Here is a 14,230-nt window from a genome sequence, read left to right as displayed (position 1 = left end):
TACATAAGGTCCCTCTTGGTCAATTGGTACTGTAATGTGGCCCCCCTCTCTGTCCTTGGCTGTCTCATGCATAATCTTGTTCATCGTAGTCATCATCCATAAAATTCTCATTATAGTACTGCCTGTTCTGTGGATTATCAAAATAATTTTTCCGGGAATCCTCATCTTCTCTCCGCATGCTATTTCGATCAATATTTTCTCTGCCTCGTCCCCTGCTGGGAACATTTTGTGCCAGTAACAACAGGCAATCCGTTCTCCAATGCCCATCTTGCTTACAATACGAGCATTGATTCAAACCAACATTCGGGGGAGCCCCTCGTCCTCTGCCGGTTCTTCTTTGGAAGGAACCACGCCCACTTCGTCCTGAATTCTGCCCTCTGCTAACTTGTTGCACCAAACTCTAGTTTTTAAATATTTCGTTTTCTTCTCCGTTCTTTCCTTATTTTCATTTTCTCGGTGCTCATAATAATGAGCCATACTAAGGATCACAGATGGGGTGGACGTAGTCCATGTACTTTCGGCCACCTGAAGGCGTGCCATAATCTCTGGTAACAAATTTGTCACAAATCTATTTACAAACAACCGTACTCCCCCGTCCGTGGATAAATCCTGCCCACTAAAATCTATAAATGTTTTCTCAAATTTAGTGAAGAAATCCGAGACACTCTCGTCCTTCTTCTGTTTACAAGCAGCCAGCTTATCCCAATCTATTTTTTTAGGAGGCAGAAGGGTTTGCATGTACGTAATTATTTGATCTGGTACCGCTAATATTTCATCTCAGGGTTTTTCCCCAGGCTTCCGTTCCTTATCCCAATTTTTTTATTGAACCCACGTTCCACCTAACTCGGGAATATGATCCATATCATGTATCTGTCTCCGGATATCGACCGGGATCAAAAGGCCAAAGAATAACTCAATGTCGGGTATAGTCATAATCGCAGAGTTGCCAGCTTCGCACAATTCTTTGTAATATGCAGTGGGATTCATACGAGGGTCGGGGAGCTGTGCTTTCAAGTTAAGGACCTCGCTTCATTTCCAAGGGGTATAAACCCATTGTTCCTGAAGCCTCGCGTCCTCCCTTGGCCTAGTTACATTGCCCGCGTTATCCCTAAGTTCAGGTAATTCTGGAAAGAAAAGAGGATGTACTTCTCTCATAGGATTCTATGTTCCCCAATCGGCACATCTCCGATGCATTCACTTTCGATACTGCAAGAGAGTTGCCACATTCTGATATACTTCATCGGCCTGCAGGTGGAATTTGTGGGCTCTGTCTCTTATATCCTTTCAAATCTGTGGGGTGTACCCCTCCTCAAAACACTGTTCCCATAGCGAAATCAAACAAATCGCCATATTTTCTAAAGCTAATTGTTGTGCAACAGGCTTGTAATCTTTCATAGTACTCCAAATATCTTCCATTGTGTAAATAGCATTCCGTATCCATTGGGACGCCTGGTTTACTATAGTTTTTCGTTCTTCCATACCCAGCGCAGATCTGGTATAAACCCGTGGGTCCCTCAGATCCGACCCCAATCGTTTAGGGGTTGTGTCTAGGGTAGCCAAAGCTCGAGGATCTATAATGCTTCGAGCCGGAGGGGAGAGAAATATTGGATTTGATATAGACGGTACAACCGAATCCGGTTGTAATGTAACCAGGGGTGAAGTAGAGGGTTGGAGCGATGGAGGGGGAAGCAGCGCATCCCGTACAGACCCATCTAATGGGGCCGTAGCCATTGCTCCTACAAGATTTCGTATGGGAGGTGCTGGTGGAAGTGGGGGCGCAGTCGTAGGCCCTTGGTGAGCCAATGGCACGGGTGGGTATAGACCCTGTGGGGCATAAGGAGGAGGTGGACGAGCTTCTAACAACCCTTCTAATTCATCTCCAATGTTGGGTCGAGTCACATAACTTTTGTCTGTTCCTAAACGAAACGGTCTATCCATTTGAGCAATATTTTCCTCCAGTTTTCCTTTATCATAAGCTACAGCCTTTTGAGTTATGGTCTGTTCAGATATAATCCTTCCCAATTTCTCTTCCCTTATTCGCCGTCGTTTAGCCTCCTTTAACCATAGGTTCAAGGAGTCAAACATAGACTGGCGACTTTTCTTCATAAACATTTTATTCTGTAAATACGTTATTTTGTTTTCATCAAACGACCCTGTGAGGGGTCATTGCAATTCGCCATTATCTCTCGTATACTTAAATAAAATTGTTGTAAGACTATGTTTAACATACATAGCAAAAGTGGGGCTTCCATCGGGAGGGGCAGGCTGTCTTTTTTCCAGCCGAGCACCTCTCCGAGAGCAGCACCCAAAACATAGTTTACTAAAAGAAGGCATATTAACAATAATATTACAAATGTTATGAATTTGTCAATCGCTTCTTTCATACGGGCGCGCCCTCTTCACCATTCACTCTCTTATACTCTTCCTTCTTCTCCCATACAAGGTGTCGCATAAACTGCAGGGTTCCAAAAATGAGCTCTACACAAAATCAAATACAAATGACATGTCTTTTAATATGAACGGAGCTAGTCGACTCCCGTTCGGGGAATCAAATTCCAAAGAATTCCAGCAACCACAATTAAGCCTCTCGGTAGGAAGACCACAAACTCACTTCTTAGATATCCCCTGGTCGTATTCTGGTTGGGCCGGTGTTTCGGGGCACAAGGCTCCAGAACCCTAGCTTACCAAGCTGCTCCCAGGGCTTCTCCTGAGTGAGTTTGGCCAAGCGAACACCCTGTGCTTCGAAAGGTACCAAGTGCAATTTCACAAAGTCAATACAAATCCCAAAAGGTGTCTGCCCGTGCAGCCCCTGCACCGCAACGCCAGACCCCTTTTCTGATTCCATCCTGGTCCGGCTTCCCCGGCCACCGACAAACAAACAGTTTACAATTTCCAAATGGACACTTCCTTCAAGTGTCCATTTCCAATCTTAATCAGAAGATTCACTCACCTGGTGCACTCAGGTCAATCCCGACTTCTCCACAGACCGATTTCTAGACAGACCGACACAATCTGTATTTCTCTCGGGTTAAGCCCATAGGACTCCGGCGTAGGGTCTTCGGCTGCCGGGATGGATACTGGGTTAGAGGGCGGACTCTCCACTAACGAGTGTTGTTAAATAAATACTTCTCGTCCACCCATCCGGCCAGAACTCCTCCCTGTCCCTTCTACTGCTGATTACAGGAGGGGACGACGCTAAAGCGGAGTCCCGGCGGAGTCGCCAACTGAAGGATCTAAATTTCTGAAGGCCGGACTATACTTACCGATAGTCCAAGGATATATATTAATAGATCTATAATCAAAGAATAACAAGGCAGTCGGCAATGGAGAAGGTCAAATCGTTTATGGAATCAAAATACAAGCCCTGACAGGGGAGCCTCGGTCTACGCGACCCATGGAGGTGCGCAGAGGAGACTAACGAAATACACATAATACAAAGTAAATATACATTTTACATATTCTGGTTATCACCTCAAAAGGAAGTACACAAGTTGTCCGTTAGTCAACAGGAACACCCATTTAAGGTTCTTACACATTTGTCAATAGCTAAGCTAAAAGCTATTCCGATGGTAGGTCAGTAAGGTGCCCTTCTTGTCTATCTTAGACCCAAGGAGTACAGAAACGGACCCTGCTAGAATGTATGCATCCTACGAGAAGAGCAAGTGTGATGTTGGGTTTCCCTGAGCCATGATCGAATGAGAAGAGAAGCAGACCAAGCAATTTAACCTGTTTTCGTATCCTGCGTTATACCATGTAACTTCGGAGACTTTATACATAGATGAAGGGAGATGAAATAAAGTGGCCTTTGTTGTAATTTGACGATGGCTGAGTTAGCGCTTAGCTGTAGCTACACGTTTTCGGTTAAAGTTGGCCATACTTTGAAAACGCCATTTTGTGTGTATGGCGGCCATCTTAGATCATGAGCGGCCTCGTGGCCAGCATGGCCTTTAGTCCGTTGTCCGTACCACTGACCACTTCAGTTTGCCCAGCAACAGGCTATTTTTAGTAATGGTCAAGCCTGTACATGCGCAGTCCCCATTGACCAGTCACCCCTTAGGAATGTGCCGCAAACTGACCAGTGGGTTTGAAACCCTCCAATGAGCTGGCAGTGTTCCAAAATATGACCATATATGTACATAATGTTCTGTAACTTTGTGCCACCTGTCCTTTTTATTACCTGTAAAACGTATAAAAGAAGGGGTCACACCGATGTTCGGTGTGATACTTCTTGCATTACCGAAGGGTGCTGTAGGAATGTACCACCACCCCATGGGGTTTTAATAAACTTGTTCTTTGCATAAATGTCTCCAGCTCAAATGTTATAAATGTCATTGCCACGAAAGCTGATCTATGTATACGTAATAAAGGCATGATTTCGGTTGGGAAAAGCGAATGTAATACCACAATAACGTTTGATAGCCCAAATGGCATATCGTTTGTAGCCTCACGAAATACGTATTTTATTTGCGGAACGAAGGGTTATCATCAGCTCCCTTTGGGATGGTTAGGTACTTGTTATGTATCTTTTGTACTGCCTCCTGTATTCATTGCCCCACCAATGTACCATAATGATTATATTTTGTACCACGATTTTATACTGAACCGTGTTAAACGTGCCGTTGTGTTAGATGACATAGACCAGACAGACACTGCTTTGCAACAGTATGTGGATTTTAATCTCGGACTGTTTTCGTTTGTTGGGGCTGCTCTGAATAGTCGGAAAATACGAAGACTGACTCGTGTAGTTGAGGCTGTAGCAAATGACACTGCTATTGCATTGGGGAACATTACTGAGGAACTGCAGATTTCTAGAATTGTTACGTTACAGAACAGGATGGTTTTAGATGTAGTTCTAGCCGACCGTGGGGGGGCATGTAGAATTATCGGAAGTAGCTGCTGTGTTTACGTACCTGACAACTCACCATCTGTTTATGATGCAATTTCGAAACTACACAAAATAGCTGCAGAAATACATCCAGATAATGGTACTTGGACTCTTTCAGGGTGGTTCTGGTCAATGCTTACCACTTGGGGTTGGAAACTGCTAACGATTCTATGTATTCTTGTGGGGATACTGTTTTCTATATGTCTATGTATTCAATGTGGTCCAGCTTTGTGTTCTATGTGTCTATCGGCTTGTATACCATCAAGACGAGCTCTTGCTCATGACAAAATGATGCTTCATAAAGAAGTAGCCCAGATAATGTTGATCGATATCGAAGATGAACACCCAGATTATGTTCACTATGAGGTAGCTTCAGCTGAACGCTAAAAGGGTCGTCTGTCGTAATTTGACGATGGCCGAGTTAGCGCTTAGCTGTAGCTACACGTTTTCTGTTAAAGTTGGCCATACTTGGAAAACGCCATTTTGTGTGTATGGCAGCCATCTTAGATCATGAGCGGCCTCGTGGCCAGCATGGCCTTTAGTCCGTTGTCCGTACCACTGACCACTTCAGTTTGCCCAGCAACAGGCTATTTTTAGTAATGGTCAAGCCTGTACATGCGCAGTCCCCATTGACCAGTCACCCCTTAGGAATGTGCCGCAAACTGACCAGTGGGTTTGAAACCCTCCAATGAGCTGGCAGTGTTCCAAAACATGACCATATATGTACATAATGTTCTGTAACTTTGTGCCGCCTGTCCTTTTTATTACCTGTAAAACATATAAAAGAGGGGGTCACACCGATGTTCGGTGTGATACTTCTTGCATTACCGAAGGGTGCTGTAGGAATGTACCACCACCCCATGGGGTTTTAATAAACTTGTTCTTTGCATTTTTCAGTTTCCGTGCCAACAGTTCTTTCAGTGTAAGTGGGTTATCTTCGGAGCATGTAGGCCTTGGGAACCCAATACCACAAATTGGCGACTCTGGTGGGACTCATCGGCGACTCGGATGCCCAAAGGAGAGGTCGTGACGAAGGTCTGGATACTCGCCATGGACGCGCGCTGCCACTGAGTGACCCGAGTCTTGGCACCCACGGTGTTTTTCCCTTTCCTTCCGATCTGACCTTCCAGGTGGCGCCGGTCTCCGACTGAGTCCTCGATTGTCCGTGTTGCTGGATAAAGCGCCGTTTGGCTGATTCGATTACAAGACCTTGGCAGTGGGAAACTGGACCTTTGAGGCTTTGGGTAAGATTTGTGATCGGTAAGGTAGTCTGCGGACGCTTACTGAAGTTCTATGATTTGTGATCGGTAAGGTAGTCCTCGGACGCTTGCCGAGGTTCTATGATCTATGATTTTGATTTGAGTTAGCTAACATTTGTGAATTTGTGATCTTTGAAAAAGTATATGTGTAGTGCACTTCACATAGGCAGGCATGTGGAGATGTTTCTCTAATTTTGTTTTTTTTCCCTTGAGCGGCACATTTGTGTGAAGTATTGTAAGTGCCATTTTATATGGTATCGCGCTTTCGTGATACTTTTCGAACATGCCTGTTTTAAGCACACTCCGAGGAATGTGCTGTTTTGGAAATGGTACCACAATTAGGTTAGCGGAATCACAGCCGGCTCCCCCAGAAGGAACACCGAATCGAGAAATGTACATTAAATTTGGCCTTCCCCCTATAATGTACAGTAAATTATGGAATAAGTATACAAAGTCTGATCCTGAATTGCAATGGCCTCTACATGGGTCGTTCGATTTGCGTAAAGTACAATTTGTGGAGCAATGTTTGTTTCAACGAAGGTCTAGACAAAACATGTTTGATTGTGTGCGAATGTGGGAGAAAGCGGTGCGTGAGCGAATGAAACGTGAAGTTGCCTTGGCGGACAAAGAGCAGCGCAAGGCTGCTCGGGATAAGGCTTTACAGCTTGAGGAAAAAGAGGAGCAGGAAAAGAAAGAAAGGGAGGAACGGGAACGTAAATTGCAAACGACGGGTCAATTCCCTATTCGTCGACCGCTTTATCCTGTCCTTAATAATGAAACTGATGATTTTTCTTTATTAGATCGATCACCGCCTCCGTACGTCTCGCCTACGGCTCCTCTTGCAGAATCGGACGATGAAGGACAGGATAAGTCGGGAAAGAAAGGGGTATCCGCTCTCAGGTTTACTGCGGAGAGATCCGCACATTTACGTAGTTGGGCTCGCAGAGTGAATACGAAGTTTGCTTCTCAGTCTGAAATTATTTCTGAAAGGAGTACCTGGACAGACCAAGAGTTATTGTATTTTATGTCCACTTTGGCAGATGAAGTTGTTACCTCATTTCGTAAAATTTCAGATACGTTAGAACCTAAGGATGTGTCAGTTCATCGTGAGAATCTAGAAACAGGTGTATTTGTTCTTGCAGATGTCGATGCCTTTTACAAGCAACTGATCAAGCTGCGGGATGAGACTATCAGATTGCGGGACGAGCGGAAAAAGATTAAGGAGTCCGGGCTGGAATCTGACGGGCAGTCTAAGGAGTGTTCTCTCCGGGGTTCAGATAAGAGTTCTGCCATGCATGTTATGCCTATGCGTGAAGCTGCACCTTTGTATGTTCCACCCAAGGGGGAAGGTACAGATGATGATAAAAGGTCAAAAGATGCGAAGGGGTATTTTGTATATAATTGGGTGTATACGCCTTGGAATAGAGCGGATGTTATGGCGTTGAAAAATTCTCTACCTGATCTTCGTAAAAACCCGGCAGCATTCTATGAAGGGGTGGAGGGGGCTATTTCGTCTTGTGCGATGACTCTGGTTGATATAGATCTGTTTTTTGGGTTAATACTTCCGCCTGACATGTGGAGACAAATCCGTAAAAATAATGATGAGACAATACTAGGGGGTACATGGAAAGAGATTAATCAAGCTGACTTAGAGAGGAAACCGGCATGTAAGCCTTGCCAGCTGATTTTAGACCTTCCAACGGCTATTCTGGTAAAATTAAAAACGCTCGTACCTTCTAAAAAGATAGACTGGACCATGTTAGCTTCGTGTAAACAAAAGCCAGATGAAACGGTTTCAGACTTTTTTACACGTTTTGAAGAGGCGTTTCATGATTACAGTGGTCAATCTTTAACAGATGATACAGGTCGGCATTTGTTTGTAGATAAGTATGTGGCTAATCTCCTGCCGGAGTTTGCCAAACGATTGAAGTCGAGTGAAAGTTCCTGGGCCACGGCGACCCCTGCGTCTTTGTTAACGATGGCTCAGTATTATGAGCGGCAGGAGTTGGAAGCTAAAGAAAGTGTTGATAAGAAAGCAAAAGAATTGAAAACAAAGGTGATGTTGGCACAGGTTCGTGGAACACAGGGTAGAGGGAACGATAGGGGTAGACGAGGTGGAGGAAACTCGTCGTATGGTCGTACGGATATTGCGGAGGATCAATGTGCTTATTGTAAGGAGTTTGGTCATTGGGCTGAGGATTGCCCGGTACTACGGGAACAACGTAGCCAGCGTGGTCGAGGAAGTGGTAGGTCACGGGGTGGTTATACGGGAGCGAGAGGTGGCGGAGGTGATCGTGGAAGGGTTGAGCAAGGGGGCCGTGGCCAGGATGAACAAAATACTTTTGATAGACGGAACCAATATCAGATTTCAGAGGGTGAGAATGTGGAGCACCAGGATTATGTGCATGCATAGGACTGCGTAGGATGGGGTGCGGAGCCAATTGAAGTGCCGGTAGATCAGGAAGGTCCATATGTAACAGCGGGCATTTTGGGTTCTACTGATCAATTCTTAGTAGACACCGGAGCTACTCGTAGCACCTTGTCAAAGAAATTGGTTCCGAGGGCTCCCCTGTCTGGCGAAATGATAACATGTGTAGGGTTCGATGGCACACCCTCCCCTAGCCCTTTGTCCAAACCCCTTGCACTCTGTCTTGATACATTTTTTAGTTTTGGCCAATTTTTGTTATCTCCCTATACCCCAGATAATATCTTGGGCCTTGATTTGCTTAAATATTTTCGAGCAACGATACGGTGCGCTCCTGAAGGAGTGCGGGTTATCCTGAATGACAATTACCCCGATCCGAATAGGTTCTATACCATATCAGATATTCCCGCTTTGGCCTCTCTCCCACACATGTTGTGGGCGACCTCAGACACGGATGTGGGGGAGATGCGCATTCCACCTATTCATATTACTGTTAAGGAGGGGGCCTCTTTACCACGGGTGCCACAGTATAAGATTTCGAAAGAAGGTGAAATTGCCCTGACTCACATTGTCCAAGATCTGATTGTGGCTGGGGTGGGGGAAGAGGTTTCTTATAATGTTTGTAACAGCCCTATTCTCCCGATTCTTAAAAGAGACACTGATGACAAAGTCTATCGCTTTATTATTGATTTGAGAGAGATCAACAAAATTGTCGTTCCCCAATACCCGGTGGTGTCTGATATTACGACCTTGCTTACGCTGGTACCACCAACGGCAATGACCTTTAGTGTAATTGATTTGAAAAACGCTTTCTTTTCTATCCCTGTCCATCCCGATAGCAGATATCTGTTTGGTTTCACGTTAAATAATAAATCGTATAGATTTTGTCGTGTTCCCCAAGGTTACACTGAGAGCCCGAGCATCTACAGTCAGGCTTTGAAAAGACAGCTTGATTCCTTTCAGTTGCAATCGGGGGTTGTTCTGATCCAATATGTGGACGACCTTCTGCTTGCCGCAGATTCTTATACGCAATGTGAGGAGAGTACGATTGCGTTGCTTTCCTTTTTGGCACAGAATAATCACAAAGTTTCTAAGAAAAAGCTACAATATTGTAGACCCAAGGTGACCTACCTCGGTCATCTTTTGTCTAAGGAGGGGCGTGCATTGACATCAGATCGTATTCAGGCAATATTAGATACACCAGTCCCCCGCACACAGAGAGATGTACGCGCCTTCATAGGGTTAACGTCCTTTTGTAGGCAGTGGATCATGGGGTTTTCACACATTATCAAGCCTCTGTTAGCGTTACTGTCCAAAACGACACCAATGCCCCTTGAATGGACAGATGAATGTCAAAATGCTTTTGATCAATTGAGGCAAGCCCTTTGCTCTGCACCCGTATTAGGTACACCAGATTATACGAAGATTTTTACATTGTATGTGCATGAGAAAGATGGGTGTGCATTGTCGGTGTTAGTGCAGACACACGGGGACAAGCAGAGGCCATGTGCATACTTCTCTGCCATTCTTGACCCTGTAGCACGAGGGTTGCCTGGGTGTTTCCGAGCAGTCGCAGCAAAAGCAGTAGCGATACGACAGAGTGAGGGAATAGTGTTATCGCACAAATTGTTGGTGTTAGTTCCTCATGCAGTAGATGCCCTGCTAAACCAAACGAAGACCCAATATCTTACGAGTGCACGGTTAACAGGATACGAGCTTACCCTGTTGGCGCCACATATCACACTGAAAAGATGTGCTACTCTGAATCCTGCCACTTTATTGCCCTATCCGGTTGAGGAGGGTCAGGAAGAAAAACGTCATGACTGTGTTTTCCTGACCGAGGAACAGACAAAGGGTCGTGTTGACCTACAGGATATGCCACTTCCAGATGTGGATGGGGAACTGTGGGTTGATGGATCATGTCTGAGGCTGCCAGATGGCACAACTTCCACAGCCTATGCGATCACGACACTTAAGACAGTGGTGGAAACAGCTAGAATACCACAGAAATCGGCTCAAGCGGCGGAGCTGATAGCCCTGACAAGAGCCTGCGAATTGAGTGCTGGCCTATGTGTGAACATCTACACGGACAGCCGGTACGCCTTCGGAGTGGCACATGACTTCGGTCTACTCTGGAGAGAGCGTGGGTTTTTAACTTCACATGGAGTACATATTATGCATGGAGAGTTGGTGCGTGATCTCCTCAACGCATTACTTTGTCCAAAGAAAGTAGCGATAATAAAATGTAGTGCTCATAAAAAGATCACTGACGAAGTAGGTCAGGGAAATGCCTTTGCGGATAGCATAGCGAGACAAACGGCTATGTCCCGAGCTGACTCCCCCATGTATGTGACCAAATCCCAAGCAGAGCGATGGAAGGATGCTAGAGCGGAAATATTAGACATTCAGAAATCAGCTACTGAATCAGAACTTGCGGCATGGGCAACTGATGGGGTACTAGACGATGAAGGGTGTTGGAGAAGCAAGGACATGGAGAAATGGAAATTGCCTGCAGCTTACTTGCAAGCGATGGTTCAAATGACACATGGGTTAGCACATGTGGGGGCTCTTGCAATAACTCTATTGTTAACACGGGTTTGGGAGCATCCCGAGATAGCTAATACAGCCAAAAGAGTAGTGCAGACCTGTCTGATATGTTTGCAGCACAATCCTGCTAAGGGGACGCATGCTCCGAAAGGAGGGTTCGTTCCACCTTCTGCACCATTCGAGGTACTCCAAATGGATTATATCCAGCTTGAGCGCTGCAATAACCTGAAGTATGTCCTAGTGGTGGTATGTGCTTTTAGCAAATGGGTTGAGGCCTTCCCCACGAAAGACAATACAGCATTAACAACGGCTAAGGTTTTGCTCAAGGAGTACTTCCCTCGATTTGGAATTTGCAAATTTCTGTGGAGCGACAATGGGCCTCATTTTGTCGGGAAAATTGTGGAATACGTGCTGAAGGGGTTAGGGATCCAGCAGAAGTTTCATGCTGTGTTCCACCCTCAGTCAGCAGGTCTTGTGGAGCGGTATAATGCTACGTTGAAACTAAAAATGGCTAAGATCGTGGCGTCCACGTCATTGAAATGGCCGGATGCTTTACCGCTGGCATTACTCTCTCTTAGATCAGTGCCCCACTCTCGAACAGGCCTCACACCCTATGAAGTGGTGTTTGGACGGCCAATGAATATCTGGGGGGTGCCCAAGCCGCGATTGATACATGATGTGCCTTGTATAATGATGAACGATTATTTGGCACGATTAACAAATGATTTGCTTTCTATTCATCAACAGGTTCGAGAAGCGCTCCCTGACAACTCTACTGGAGAGGGCCATGATCTTCGCCCTGGCGATCATGTAATGATCAGGTCGTTTGAGAGGACGAACAGCTTGGAACCGAGGTGGCGTGGCCCTGAGCAGGTCTTCCTGGCTACTCGAACGGCCGTACGAGTGACCAACAGGAAGCGGTGGATACACTCAACTCACTGCCGTCGTGTCTCTCCTGACCTGGTGAATCCTGCTGTGTTGACTGACTACAAAGAGATTCTGGATAAAGAAAAGAGCCCAGCGGTGACATCGGCCGAAGCTGAGGGAGCCTTCCCGGACCACACTGTTTCTGGACGAGAGCACTACAATCTACGGCCACGATAAGAAGATTCTTTTTTTGGGTTGTTTTTGAAACTGGTTGGTTACCGCTCCAGGTTTGTGAAACGGAAACCGGGAATTCCAAGGGGGGGGGGATCAGTTCTGCCAAGTGTAGCGACACCCGTCTTGGCCCGGAGAAGAAAACAACGGCTACCTCGGAGCTCAGCACCGTATTTTTCTTTTTTTAGGTATAATACATACATATGTACATTTGAGAATTTGTGAACTTTATGAACTTTTTGAACATTTAAGACTTTTTGAACTACAATTGAACTATGGCGTCATCAGCATCACGGGATAAAAGAATACTTGGCGCCATCCTTTTTGTCCTAACGATTGTGGTAATAGCAGTAATAGCCTGGGTAGTTGAACTTGTGGTACCTGTACGTGAACATTTGCTGCCGACTACCCCGGCTCCATCTGAACATTTTCATTTCACCTTGCCTTACCATGAAGAACGGCACCGACAAACTTATCTGAACAATAGCTTCATTCAGATCTTGCATCATACACATAATATGACAAATACCTCAAATTGTTGGGTGTGTGGGATGTTACCTGGGCACCAGAAGAAAGGGGGCACTCCACTCATTCCACTCCCGTTCTCACATAATGGATCCTGCAACGCCTGGTACACCCTGCTCTTCACTCTGAGATGGCCAACAAAAGGGGGGGTGCTTTTCCGTTTAAATAAAGTGTGCTACCATGACCGAGATGGGTATCCGCAAGCTGAGGGTACTCGATTCGAATGGGAAGAATATCGGCCCGACAATGTCTCTGCCCCGCGTGTTTACAGCAATCAACGTAACATAAATGTCTCCAGCTCACATGTTATAAATGTCATTGCCACGAAAGCTGATCTATGTATACGTAATAAAGGCATGATTTCGATTGGGAAAAGCGAATGTAATACCACAATAACGTTTGATAGCCCGAATGGCATATCGTTTGTAGCCTCACGAAATACGTATTTTATTTGCGGAACGAAGGGTTATCATCAGCTCCCTTTGGGATGGTTAGGTACTTGTTATGTATCTTTTGTACTGCCTCCTGTATTCATTGCCCCACCAATGTACCATAATGATTATATTTTGTACCACGATTTTATACTGCACCGTGTTAAACGTGCCGTTGTGTTAGATGACATAGACCAGACAGACACTGCTTTGCAACAGTATGTGGATTTTAATCTCGGACTGTTTTCGTTTGTTGGGGCTGCTCTGAATAGTCGGAAAATACGAAGACTGACTCGTGTAGTTGAGGCTGTAGCAAATGACACTGCTATTGCATTGGGGAACATTACTGAGGAACTGCAGATTTCTAGAATTGTTACGTTACAGAACAGGATGGTTTTAGATGTAGTTCTAGCCGACCGTGGGGGGGCATGTAGAATTATCGGAAGTAGCTGCTGTGTTTACGTACCTGACAACTCACCATCTGTTTATGATGCAATTTCGAAACTACACAAGATAGCTGCAGAAATACATCCAGATAATGGTACTTGGACTCTTTCAGGGTGGTTCTGGTCAATGCTTACCACTTGGGGTTGGAAACTGCTAACGATTCTATGTATTCTTGTGGGGATACTGTTTTCTATATGTCTATGTATTCAATGTGGTCCAGCTTTGTGTTCTATGTATCTATCGGCTTGTATACCATCAAGACGAGCTCTTGCTCATGACAAAATGATGCTTCATAAAGAAGTAGCCCAGATAATGTTGATCGATATCGAAGATGAACACCCAGATTATGTTCACTATGAGGTAGCTTCAGCTGAACGCTAAAAGGGTCGTCTGTCGTAATTTGACGATGGCCGAGTTAGCGCTTAGCTGTAGCTACACGTTTTCTGTTAAAGTTGGCCATACTTGGAAAACGCCATTTTGTGTGTATGGCGGCCATCTTAGATCATGAGCGGCCTCATGGCCAGCATGGCCTTTAGTCCGTTGTCCGTACCACTGACCACTTCAGTTTGCCCAGCAACAGGCTATTTTTAGTAATGGTCAAGCCTGTACATGC

Source organism: Lissotriton vulgaris, unplaced genomic scaffold (genome assembly GCF_964263255.1).
Source record: "Lissotriton vulgaris unplaced genomic scaffold, aLisVul1.2 SCAFFOLD_345, whole genome shotgun sequence".
Lineage (NCBI taxonomy): Eukaryota > Metazoa > Chordata > Amphibia > Caudata > Salamandridae > Lissotriton > Lissotriton vulgaris.
The sequence above is the reverse complement of the archived record's forward strand: the minus strand, read 5'-3'. Positions refer to the sequence as shown.